This window comes from Dipodomys merriami, unplaced genomic scaffold (assembly GCF_024711535.1).
Source record: "Dipodomys merriami isolate MVZ:Mamm:240054 unplaced genomic scaffold, mDipMer1.0.p SCAF_27, whole genome shotgun sequence".
In the NCBI taxonomy this organism is placed as follows: Eukaryota; Metazoa; Chordata; class Mammalia; order Rodentia; family Heteromyidae; genus Dipodomys; species Dipodomys merriami.
In genome coordinates this window covers 2,763,099-2,776,383 of record NW_027204159.1, presented here as the reverse complement: position 1 = coordinate 2,776,383, position 13,285 = coordinate 2,763,099, and the positions used below count along the sequence as shown (strand labels likewise).

Sequence of the window (13,285 nt, the reverse complement as noted above, 5' to 3'; positions counted from 1 at the left end):
CCTCATTTTCTCAGAGTTTTTTTTCTTTCCCTTCCAACCTCCCTGCCCTGGGTTGTATAGTTCACTTCCAACATAGTGTCTAGTGAGTATCACTGCCAAATTAGTTCATCCTTTGTCCCATTGTTTCTGTGCTTCCCCTTCCCCTCCCCGAATCAGTAGAGTCTGTAGGTTTTTCTGTAGAAAAAAATCTTGTAATCTGCAAACAGGAACAAATGGATTTCATGAGAATGTGTTTGTACATCACACATGCAGTTTGAAGGTAAGGCTAGGACAGTGATTCAAAGATAGCAGAAAAGGTGAGCAATTTCAAGGACTCAGTCTACTTTGATATTACTGTGTCCTGGATCTCTCTAGTAACACTTTGGTTCTTATGAACAGAATCTGTCCTGTCCAAATAGACAAGTGTAGCCGTGAAGCTGGCCGCAAAAGGACGTCTGCTTTCCATTTTAATTGGTTTCATACCCTCTGATAGAATACAACCAGCTCCTGGATTTAGGGAGAATAAAAAAGTCCCTAAGAAAGGGTTTAAAGTGAAATCAATATCATTGGTCAAAAGCTTTTTGAGTACCATTTTCCTACTGATTCCATTTTTGGCTTTACAAGAATATGTTAGCCTCCCTTTCTGCCTAGAAAGCTATGACTGCCCATTCTAAAGTCATAAATTATTCAGGAAACTCTTCTGTGAAGAGATCAAACCTGGACCACTCGATGGCTTTTTATTCATGTTAAATGTGTACAGTCTGCCTTGTCTTGGCGAGAAGGAGCCTCACACAGCAGGAGCATAGAAACACTGTTTACATGATCAGAAAACCAGTTTTGCTCCTGTTTCCCTCCTGCCCCCAACAGTTAGCCTCACTCAGAATAGGAGCCTGCCCTTATCCTAATGGTGCATAATAGCAAAGCAACATCTGGCAGCTCAGAGCACTGGGGACCTCTCTGGAATTCTTCCCTGATGGTTTCCAATGCCAAAGGCATCACCCTCCTCTCTGGAGGCCTCTCAGGTACAAGCTTGCAGGATGTAACAGTTAAGTTGTTTAGTGGTCATCCATGAATTAAGAACACAATAATAGCCCATGGACTTTTCAGACCCACCTGTCAGATGGGCAGGTAGAAGGCTGCCGTGTAGATTTCTCTTCCTGTCTGAGTGAGGATGAGCATCAGTAGATTGTTCAGTTCATTCTGGAACAAAGGCAAGAGGGTTGGCACATAAAGGTATTAACTCTTGGCTTGTGCTCTTCCAGCTCCCCCAGGTCCAAGCCAGCTGCCAAGGAAAGAGCTTCCTCTGCTCAAGCTAGTCAGCAAACAGGAGGGAGGCTGGGCCCCTACACACACACACACACACACACACACACACACACACACACACACACACACACACACACTACACACACACTACACACACACACACAACACACACACACACTACACACACACACTACACACACACACTACACACACTACACACACACACACTACACACACACTACACACACACACACACACTACACACACACACACACACACACACACCCCTCTGAATTCCAGTCCTGGAGCTGCCTTTGATCAATTTATCCCAGTGAAAATTTTTACGGTTATTAATTACAATTATGATTAAGTATAACTCACTCAAAGTATCTTTAAGCCAAATGGAATTTGAGGGGGGGGAGTGACTCACACAGAACCAAGTATTTAGACCCCAGAAAAACTGGAGCTGCGAACCTAAAATCCACCAAAATCAGAAGGTAAATATTTCTTAACTCTGATCTTTGGGAAGAGCAAGGCAGTCCCTCTTCCAAAGGAGAGATAAAGCTGAACTGTAAGACAAATATGGAAAACCTGGACAGATGGACCTAGGAGACCAAATTTATGAACCATGTTTATTTTATCCATTGAAACCACCATCATCTTCAAGGGCTCAGCATCCATACCCTGGAATCCAGTGGAGGGAGGCATTTTAACCTGCTAAAGTCCAGAGAAAACCCACATCATCAGGGCGCAAAATAGATCAGAAATGCCAAATGTCCTATTATTCTTAGAGCCCCTGGTGCCCAGGTTGCCACCTCAGTACTCAGCTGACCTCTATACCGGAGAGCAAGTGCAGCACTTGGGTGAAAGAGGCTCCAAGTGCTAGGTACGAGCCCATTCCAGGGGGTTCCACAGGTCGCAGTGTGTAAGCATGCTGAGTAGAAATGTGCCCTGCATTATATAAATGAGCTTATTTAGGGATTTCTCACTCTTATATGTGTGTGTCGGTTTCCTTCCCATTTCAGCCCACAAATCAGCTCTTTCTTCTGCTGGGGTTTCTGGAAATGGTTAAGAAATTAGGTGGCCCAGACTCAGCCTCAAGCTGGGGACTCCTTCAGTGTCAGTCACTTCTGAATCAAGTGCATTTAGCTAGCTACCGTCTTGGTATTTTTCTAAATTACTGTCTTCAGCAAATGCTTAGATAAAACAGTCTTTTTATTATTCTGATGGAATTCAGCAAACAGTGTCTATGGGACTTTTGTTTTTGTGAAGTGCTCTGTTGCCAGGATACCCAGGGTGAAGATGTCAAAGAAGACACATTGAAAGGACAAGCTATAGCGAATATCCTGGAGCCAGCTCCTTGCATACTAATCATTTTGCTTCACCCTATGCTGTCTTCTGTTTGCTATAGGAAAGATGCTAGTCCATAGTTTCTAAATAATAAACTATCCAGAGGACAGAAAACATGTATTTTTAAAGAGGGCCGTGCATGTTTAACTCTCTTCTTTTTCCTTTTTGCCTTTCTTTTTTAAAATTATGGCCCTATGACCATTAGAGACAAAGTCTGTTTTTCTCGTTAATGCATGTAGAGAGATGAAAGTGAAGTAGATTTCTTCTGACAATTTTGGAGATGTAAGTCACCTGTTCATTTTGAAAGCATATCTTAGAAAAGAAGTGGAGGTAGTGAATTTGTTCAAAGTATATTAGAAGTGTGTGAAAATATCACAGTGAACTCTCTTTATATAATTAATATGTACTAATAAAAGAGGAAAAACTAAAAGTATAAAAAGCATAATTAGGCATATCAACACACATCTATTAAAGTATTTACTAGGTATATATATGCCACTAATGACCTAGAACTTAAACTTATGTAGATACACTTGAAACTGAATGAATTCCTACACCCAAATAAAGTCTTATACCCCCAATAAATAGAAAAGCAACACCACAAGCTCAGAATAAGGATACTTGAGATTCTCTTGGCATTTGCTAGTAAGGGTATATTAGATATCAAGTTTATGATAAGCAATGTTACAATGTGTCAGGGTTAAGAAGCAATTAACTTTAGACTGTCTTGATTTTAGGTTCTTGACAATATATTATTATTATTATTAGAAGGCTACCTCATTTCATATGTGAAGTATCAGACTTGTCCAGGCAAAATATTTCTATATAATATTCTAGGTAAGCCTCGCAAGTTTGGAAGAGACATGGACAAGGTCAGGGAAAATAAACTAATAATAAGATTATTGTAATAACTGTTAAGGAAACTGAGAATAGGATTCAGGAGAAGAGAAGGGCAAAATGTTGGCAAAATGCTGTGTAGACAACACCAAATCAACTATAGATTTATTCATTTTGATTGATAGTTGTTGACAGCTGAAAATCAGTGTTGTTCTTTTATTAGTCAATAAAATCGAGACTTGTATACTATAATTTCCAAATAAAATCTGTTGGCAGGCTCCCCATTGGACCTGCAGTCTGAAGTCTTCTTGCTATTCCTTGAGGCTCCATGATATAAGACCTGCTGTTGGTTCTGAGGGAATCTTCTCTCTTAGCTACATGTGCTTTTCCTCACTGGAGAAAAAGAAAGACAATTGAGAGGAAAATCTATTCTTCATTTGTGGGAGGAGATTTCTCTGCCCCTTAAAGAATTCAGAGACCTCTGAGGAGATAGGTGGGAACTGCCATTTTGGATCTAGGATTCCACCTCAAACTATAATCTCAGATTTTGAACAATTTATAGAAATTCATCTGAAGATTTCTGGCCAGTTATTTTGTTGTTGTTTTTTTGTTTTATTTGTGCCAGGCCTGGGGTTTGAACTTGGGGCCTGGGCACTGCCGCTATGCTTCCTTTTTGCTCAAGCTAGCACTCTACCCACTTGAGCCAGAGCTTCACTTCTAGCTTTCTTGGGGAGGGAGAGAAAGATAAGAGTCTTATGGACTTTACTGCCTGGGCTAGCTTTGAACCATGATCTTCAGATCTCAGCCTCCTGCATAGCTAGGGTTACAGATATGAGCCGCCAGTGCACAGCTTCTGGCCAGTTTTTAGAATAGCCATCCAAAGAAGCTAACAGAATTTGAAAAATAATTACTTTAAAGTTGACATGTTTTCCCACAATTCTTGTTGAAATATGCTGTAAATGCCCAAATGAGAATCCTTCAAGTGATTATAAACCTCTGTTCTTCCTCCTTCCTACTGACAGCCTGATTTTTAAAAAATAATTTAAGTACAATGATGACTTATAGCTCTGTACACATGACCATATAAAATGATGCTAATCTAAATGAACTCCAAGATATGGAAAGAAGACATGTTGTTGATATTGTTGCTGTTGTTGTTTTTAATGTACTGTGGGAAGTTATTTCTTTCTTCTTCCTTTTTTTTCTTCTTTCTTCTTTTGGTTTATCCCCCGATGTCACTTTTTTTTTCATTCTGGTACCCTGTGTCTTGTATATACATTTATCTGATTTGGGGAGTGAAAGGGGAATAACAAAATGGTGGGAAAAAGGACAAAGGGTAAACCAATGAAACAGCAATACTCACAAGACACTATGTCAGAAATGAACTTTTCAACTTGAAGGGGGAATCCTGGGAGGGAAGAAAAATGGGAGAAAAATGAGAGAGTAACAATGTTCAACAAGAAATGTATTCACTGCCTCACTTACATAACTGTACAATACCTTTACAGTGAATTTTTAAATGCACCATTGAATTGAAACCTCTTTTGTACAACTACTTACAGATTTTTTTTAATGGACCAACAAGACTCTAAGAAAAAATCAAAAGTAACTATACCATTAGTATGGGCATCTACTGACCTTTATACATTGCAATGTCTAAGTTTCCATACATACTGCTTTCACCACTAAATAATTTACAGAGTGATATGAGGACCAATTGTTCAGATTATTCTTATTGCTTACTGAATATTATTAAGGTGAATATAAAGAGAACAGCCAGTAGTTATACTGATAGTCACATTTGAGGTTGGTGCTCTACTACTTGAGCCATACTTCTAGCCCTTGATAGCTACATTTTACAAGATGTCTTCAGTTCTTCAATGAATTAAGATTCATTTCTTTGGTCTTATAATGTCTTTTTCTTATTTTCATAATAAAGAAATAATCTCAAAGCAGTCAAGGATATATGCACAGAGATAAGTATTTCAAAACTTTTAAGAAGAAAAAAAAATCTAACGTCCAAAGAACAATTACATACATTTTGGAAAAACTTAGCCAATGGAATATCATCATGGCAAAAATTTAAATTGATTTGAAGGGAAAATGGAATGTAAAATTGTAGAAATATGATTAAGTATTTGATAAAATATGCTCAAGCATTGATAGTGGGAACATTTGAATAGGAGAAATATGGACACCTCCTATTATAAACAGATATTACAGCTGAGTGCTGGTGGCTCAAACTTGTAAGTATAGCTACTCTAAAGGCTAAGATCTGAGGATCTTAGCCAAGCTGGGCAGGAAAGTGTGATCTTCTATATCCAACAAACCACCAAAAATCTGGAAGTGGAGCTGTGGCTCAAGTTTACTGGCCTAGAGCATAAAAACTCCCAGGCCCTGAGCTCAAGCCCCATGACTGGCACCAAAACAAACAAAAACTAGTTTAATATTTGACAATGGAACCTGCAAGCAGAAACACCTTAAAGATTTGAACTTCTCATGTCCATTATATTCCTATTCCAGATGAAATAGTAAAGGATTATCCAAAGAGGAGAAATAGAATCTTGGTTGTGTTTGGACATCTATATCTAGTACATATATCACACATGTCCCTCATGTTTAAACAGCTGCAATAAATTGCCTGGGAAAGGTTGTGTCTGGATTGACTTTTCTCGTGAGCTTGCCAATTTGGCAATCTGGATTTTTTTTCCTGATTAATTTGCTTCTCATTTTGTAGACTGAAGCCCCACAGAAATCTCCACAGAAATGTCCTGTTTTCAGAGAAAAATGTATCCGCCTCAAAGGAACATGAGAGAGGGGCTGGAACATAGAAAAGCCTCAAGACATGAAATGCATTGACAAGTTTCCAACACACCCGAGAGGATCCATGTGCAATTATTACATAGCCCTGAGTGGAATCATTGCCAGGTTGTGTTTCACATCAGCATTCTTGTGTCTTGCAACAGAATTACTTTTTACTCATTTTCCTCCTTTGCCCTCAAGCTGTCTTCTATTACTTAATTCTCCATCACAAAATTCATTGAGAATACAAGGAAACACAACCTATTCCTACCTAACCCTAAGGTGAGGAGGCTTGGTATATAAACACATGTATGTGTGTATATGTGTGATGTGTATGCTTGTTTACGTGATATGTTTGTTATTATGTGTATATATAATATATATTATACCCAATTAATTTTCATCCAAAGTATGTAGTATTATTATTTCTAGATTCTAGTCTGAAAGTGAGGCTCAAAAAGTATTTAAAATTTTGTCCTATCACTGATGGAATATCCAGGGTTTAGACTTTGGTTTGAAATCCCATTTTTCTATGTTGCCATGATGGATGGTTGCTGGACGACATCTATTCTGGATTCCCTAGAAACAGGATAATCTCATCATTTACCATCCAAACTGGGACAATTTTTAGAAGGAAGGAAGAATTATATGGACACAAATGTGAAACAGTCTAGGACAATTGGAACTAATCATCTTAAAGTAGGAAAAGCACTAAATATATCCAAGGGCCTCCAACAGTTACACACACACACACACACACACACACACACACACACACACGCACGCACGCATGCATGCACGCACACACGCACACACGCGCACACACACACGCGCACACACACGCACGCATGCATGCACGCACGCACGCACACACACACACACATACCATTTGCGTTAGGTTTTCTCACCTTCTCAAGCAAATATGAAACCTTCAGCTACCTGGATTTCATTGAGAATTTTTGTGTCCCTGGAAACCATCCTCAAAGATCATAGGCAGGGACAATTCAATCAGAGCAGCCACTCAAAATAATCTTGCTTGAAATGAAGCCACAGAGTCAGGAGATCATTAGAGGCAGAAAATTTGAATTGACTTTCAATGATTCGCAAAAAGGGATGGGCTTCCTCGAAGCATGGAAGCTCAAATCCCATAAAGCCATTCAAGTGCCAGCAAATGTATCCTGTGCGGCAGCATAGAACCAGATGCACGGCTTACACCAACTCCCTTCCCCTCTCCATCATGTCCTTGCTAAAAGCACAGTGAATGCCAGAGAAAAAACAACTCAAAACCACTGCTGGCTCTGTTGGCTGGGGCTAAAGAGACCCAAGCTAATAGTTGTATTTCCAAGGAAAATTTTCATCTCTCTTCTTTTCTCCTGGACATCCTTATCAGCACTTCAGAGAACATGGCAAGGGCAATATCCACAAGCACGAATTGCCAAAATCTGCCTGCACAGCACCAGACATGACTGACTGTAGTATGAGTTGTGTGACACAGAAGCCATTCTGTTCCATCTGAAGTGAGTGGCAGTCTCCCCAAGGAAATCCTTCAAAGCTCATTCTTCAAATGGATTCAGGATCCATCAGCTATCCCCAGCTACTGTATTTGAGCCAAATGGACTTTGTTCTCTGGCAAAGGAGCCAAAAGGTAATTTTTAGGTTCTAACAGTTTGGCACTGCTTTGGAGGCAAAGGAAATAGTATGCATCAGGGAGCAACAGATGGAGCTGTGACTGGGATAGGCAAGATTTAGTTGATAAAGAAGAGGATGAAGAGGCATGGTAAGTCCTCAAGAGAAAGTGGAAGTTTCAAAGAAATATACAGCTTATCACATAAAATTACCAGAGAAGACCAACAGACATCTTACAAAAGTCATTTACGAAATCAATGCTAATGATCTGTTAAAGCTAGAATTTCTAGCAGGATCTCCTAGAGCTTAGGAAATAAATTGTATTGTGTTTACATCTAGGTGTGATCTAGTTCCTCTGCAATCACGATCTCCTGAATAGCCTGTGCCCTCCGTTTCACTGAGCATGATGAGTTCACTTGCTTCTTCATTCATCACACCCATAACTGAGCAGTGAAGAAGACAGCATAGCATGGCAGTCAGAGGTGAGGAGGCTGGGCTCAGAATTCATATGCCTTCAAGCTTCACTTCTACTACTAACTGAACCTGTGGGTTTGGAAGGATTTCATCACTGCTCTAGTTTCAATTTCCTTTCCTTTAGAAGATAAGGAGGATATTGATGGCACTTAACTCAAAGGGCTGTTGGAGAATTCATTCTATCAATATATGTACAAATGATAGAAGAATGCCTAGCTAATGGTGCTGTATAATCATTGGTTATCATTATGGTTAATGGAAATATTGCATTGATTGCTTTTTCACCATTGGATGAATTGTTCATGTTTGTTGTTGCTTTGTATCTCTTCTTGCTCTGGATAACACATATTGGCTAACAAAGCATAAAGAAAATAGCACAATTTTCAAGTGAAAGCAAAAGAGAAATGGTATGGAACTAAAATTAAGCCAAGATATTTATACAAAAGATAATAGATAGATAGATAGATAGATAGATAGATAGATAGATAGATAGATAGATAGATAGATAGATAGGATTGATTGATTTAGATAAACTTTCAGGTTGATGTCTCATTATTGCTTCCTTTGAATTGAATATTTTCCTTGTTTTTTTCTAGTTTCTTCTTATCATTGATCATTAATGCTCATACCAGAAAGATATAACAGAGATCTGGCATATATAGCTGAAGAAGTAGTAAAGTGAACAGCTAAAAACAAAGGCATACAGAGACCAGAAGAGAAGGAAGAGAAGCAGAAAGTTTATAGGGCTTAAAATACTCCCAGCCTAGTCCTATAAATTTATTACTAAAGATGTTCTACCTACCCCAGAGTACTCTTAGGCTTTTCAGAACCTACAGGGAACTCCTAGCCTGGCCTCTGCATCCAATTAATGCTACTCATTAACATTTTCATGAGGTGATACATTTGTCTTCTGAATATGGTAATAATCTCAGAGTTCTTCCTCATCTTGGGAGAATTTATTCACCACAACTGTCTGTTCCTGGAACCAATTAGAAATTGTACTGTCTTGAAGATTTTTTAGTGGTGTTTGAAACTTAGGATTAACTTCAGCATAGTTCATGCTTATATGTCATGTAAAGAAATTGTTGATATTCTAGAACTAGATGGTTAAAATAACAACTCATATTTAGACACAGAGAACCTTCGGAAGAACATTGAATCCTCTTTCCTTGTTTTGCATCTAAGATGAAGCAACTTTTTCCAGAGAGGCTTACTTTGTTCTTATGAGACCAAAAGTAGAGGAAGTGTCATTGTGGCTCAAGTGGTAGGGACTAAAAGTAGACAGACAAAAGGAGTAGGAGAAAATTGAGGGAAGAGGTAACAAGGTTGACAAGTAATGTACTCATTACCTTACTTATGTAACTGAAACCTCTCTGCACATCACCTTGTCAGTAAAAAGAAAATTAAATTAATTAAACTTCTCAACAAAGGAGAGATTGATGGAACATGATGTGTGATGTTCCTGGTGGGTTTTGTTTTGGTTTTTTGTTTTCTCTTATTGGGAGAGCATCTTTCACTGCTCTTCAGATGCTGTTTGGAAGGCTGTCTACACAGGATGTTCTCACTGCAGTTGTACTGGAGTGGGCCATTCAGGAGCCTTGGCTAATTCTTCCCAGCTGTCCAGATGTCATCTGTCAGGACAGCCATTGCTATTTCTCATAAGAGCCAGTTTGAGTTTGAGCAGAATGACCATTTTCCAGGAGGAAGCCACAACATCAAGGTTATTACATTGGAAAGCATACTTTCATCCAAAATTTAATCAGTAAACACTAGCTGGAGGGCCAGAAGATAATTACATACTTACGGAAGTGCATGCGCTTTCTGACACCCATTTTTGCCACTTCTCAGAAACATGGCAGCCAACAAAGAGTGGCCTCTGGAAGTAGAACCTTTGGTTTTCAGCTTTGTAATCCTAGTTTAACCTTCCTGGCCTCAGTTTCTTTGGCTGTGAAATTAAGATTCTAATAGTACCTATGACATCACTAAATGTAAATGAACCAAGGTAAATACTAGAACATTCAGGCAGTAAGTCAGGCCAAAGCCAATCTCAGGGCTATTGCATAGAGAGACATAAAGTATGAAAAACAAGATAATAAAAGGAAACTAATCCTTATAATACATGTAATTATGTTGTCTTGTAATGGGCTTGTTATTCAAAGTATCTTCTTTCCATAGAGGTACTTTGCCTTGAGTCACATTTTACTGGACGTACTTGGCTAAGTACCTACATTGTTATGGTTTCCAAGGGTGTAATTACCTGGTATATTACTGCCAGAAGCGTTGCTAATTTTTTGCCCTTAATTCTTGTTGAATATACTATTTTTTAAGTAGTGCTACCATGCTATTATGAATCAGGAAGTACAGTATAGAAATATCTAAAATATAAAACCAGCAAACTATATGTTTCATGGGGGAGCAATACTGGACTCAGAACTCAAAATCAGGCTTGCTAGGAAGTTGCTCTACTATTTGAGCCTTGCGTTCAGCTCCTTGTTGTGTTGATTTTTCATTTTTGGTCAGTTGTGGGGCCTGAACTCTGGGCCTGGGTGCTGTCCCTCAGCTCTTCAGCTCAAGGCTACCACTCTACCACTTGAGCCACAGCGCCACTTCCAGCTTTTTCTGCTTATGTGGTACTGAGGAATCGAACCCAGGGCCTCATGCATGCAAGACAACCATTCTATCACTGAGCCACCTTCCCTGCTCATGTGTTGATTATTTTCAAGGTACAGACTCACTTTATATCTGAGCAGGCCTGGGCTTTATGTTGCTGGGATGATAGACAGTTCTACAATTTAAATCATGATAACTAAATACATGTACACCATACATTATAGGTCTATCTTCTGCATGTGAAAGAAAACATGCATCCTTTGTTTTCCTGAACCTGGATGACTACACTTAACCTAATGATCTCCATTTCCATCCATTTACCTGCAAATGTAAGTGTGGATAGTACTCCATCATATATTTTCTTAATCCATTCATCCATTGTAGGGTACATAGACTGTTTCCATGGTTTGGCTCTTGTGAACAGTGCTGCAAAAAGACTTTAGTATGCTGGTATCCCTGTCATATTCTGATTTTCATTCCTTCTCACATAAGCCCAATCATCCTTGAACTTTTCATTTACATTCTTTGAGTGTTGACCATAATGTTGAGTTGTGTAATATCTTCCTTGAATTAAATGTGGCTATAGAATTCACACAAATTATTCCAGATTTCTTTAAAATTTGTAAATGTATTTCCTAGAGTTGTTTACATTCTTTTCCATCATTTATCGGTGTCTTACACACTAATTGAACATAAATTATCAAACCCTTGATTATATTGAGTTCCTCTAGAGCATTGAACTTTTTGTAGAGATTATTCTTATACTCATCATCAGTTTATGTGATGTTAATTAAACTACAATTATAATCTTAAGGATTACTGGAAGAAAAGATTTGGAAACAGTCACTTGGGCCTTGGTAAGCATACAGGAATGCAGTATAACAGTGTACAGAAGAGTAGAGACTGAATGCTCAGCAGGCATGTGGCTGAAGGACTCCAGGTAACCCAAGCTTCATTTGTCATGTTTAAAAAAGAAATAGAGCCAGACACCAGTAGTTCATGCTTGTAATCCTAGCTACGTAAGAGGCTGAGATCTGAGGATCATGGCTCAAAGCCAACCCAGGCAGGCAAGTCTGTGAGACTCTATCTCCAATAAACTACCCAAAAAAGCCAAAAGTGGTGCTGTGGCTCAAGTGGTAGAGTGCTAGCCTTGAGCAAAAGAAGCTCAGGGACAGCACCTAGTCCCAGTGTTCAAACCCCAGGACCAGAAAAACAAAATGGAAGCAAGCAGTTAATCTCAATAGGAGCCCAGAACTGGTTCAGTAGTGTTCTAGTGGTCACTTGGTGGTTTTATACTACATCTACTTATTTTTGGCTAGCAAAGCATTCCTTCTCATGGTGAACATAAATTCTCCATGAAACTGACCACAGGTCAATGAAACTACAACTAACAGTGGGAATTTAGTTGACACATAGCAGCGAATGCTTAAGCATGCTAGGCACAGCTATGGGCATTGAGTAGAGACAGATTTTCATGTGGAATCATCAGAATGCTGTAGTATTCCTGGGCTCTTGATTCTTTACCCCCGTAAGACTTGTAAAAAAAATCTGCTTCATTCAGTAAGCAAGGAATTGATTCAAGGCTATCTTTTTCTCTTCGGAGAGACTGGATGGATGAGAGTACAGGAGTTATTTTATTTTATTTTTTTCACTCTGTGTCTGGTTAAATGATGTTATCATTTGCCACATGTACGACATCTTGTTTATGGTACAGTCAATTGATTATGATGCCTGGAACCTAGTGATGGATGGAACATGGCTGTGGTAGCAACAGAAAAACAAGGAAAAATAGCTGAGATTAACATATGGAGCCCTATGAATACCAATTTTGTGTCTTCTTTTATTTCAGCGATTTTCTAAATTTCAGATGATTCCTTTAATTAATCATATAGCCAAGGCTTTATCATATTTTTTCAGCTTTTATCTGTGCCTTCAAGTGACTTAAAAAGGGCAACTACTGCTTTTAGTAAAAAAGAAATGCGCCTTAAAGTTGGAAAGTAACAGGGAAGATTTCTGAGATACTTATGTTAACGAATACAGCTAATGGGTATAGGTGTTAAATGTTGCCATTTCCATCTTCCTGAATGGCTCTGCAGATCACTTTGCTGGTAATCTTTATTCGCTGCCCTCTTCCTTAGGCTCCCATGTCACAGGGAGTGCATCCCTGTGGTGAGCACACATGCAATGCACAATGTTCCCTGCCACAGGTTTCCTGCCAATAGTGGCTTCATCCTTTCTTCCCATAATTTTGCTCAGTGTACAAGTCAAGGCTTCCTCTCTGTCAGCAATTTTCTTTTCTTGTTCCTGCTTTCTGGATCCAGATAGTGCTTCCTGGGAGTAC

The 13,285-nt window shown here is 39.0% G+C and overlaps 1 long non-coding RNA gene across 1 annotated transcript; it reads right to left on the bottom strand.

Annotated features, from left to right (window-relative positions):
- Positions 1–3,634: 3,634 nt before the first annotated feature.
- LOC138837293 (uncharacterized) lies at positions 3,635–10,270 on the bottom strand. Its single transcript, XR_011375294.1, has 3 exons — positions 10,139–10,270; positions 4,796–4,840; positions 3,635–3,825 (listed from the first exon to the last, which is right to left on the bottom strand). It is a non-coding gene; the product is annotated as an uncharacterized lncRNA (long non-coding RNA).
- Between the last annotated feature and the right edge of the window lie 3,015 nt (positions 10,271–13,285).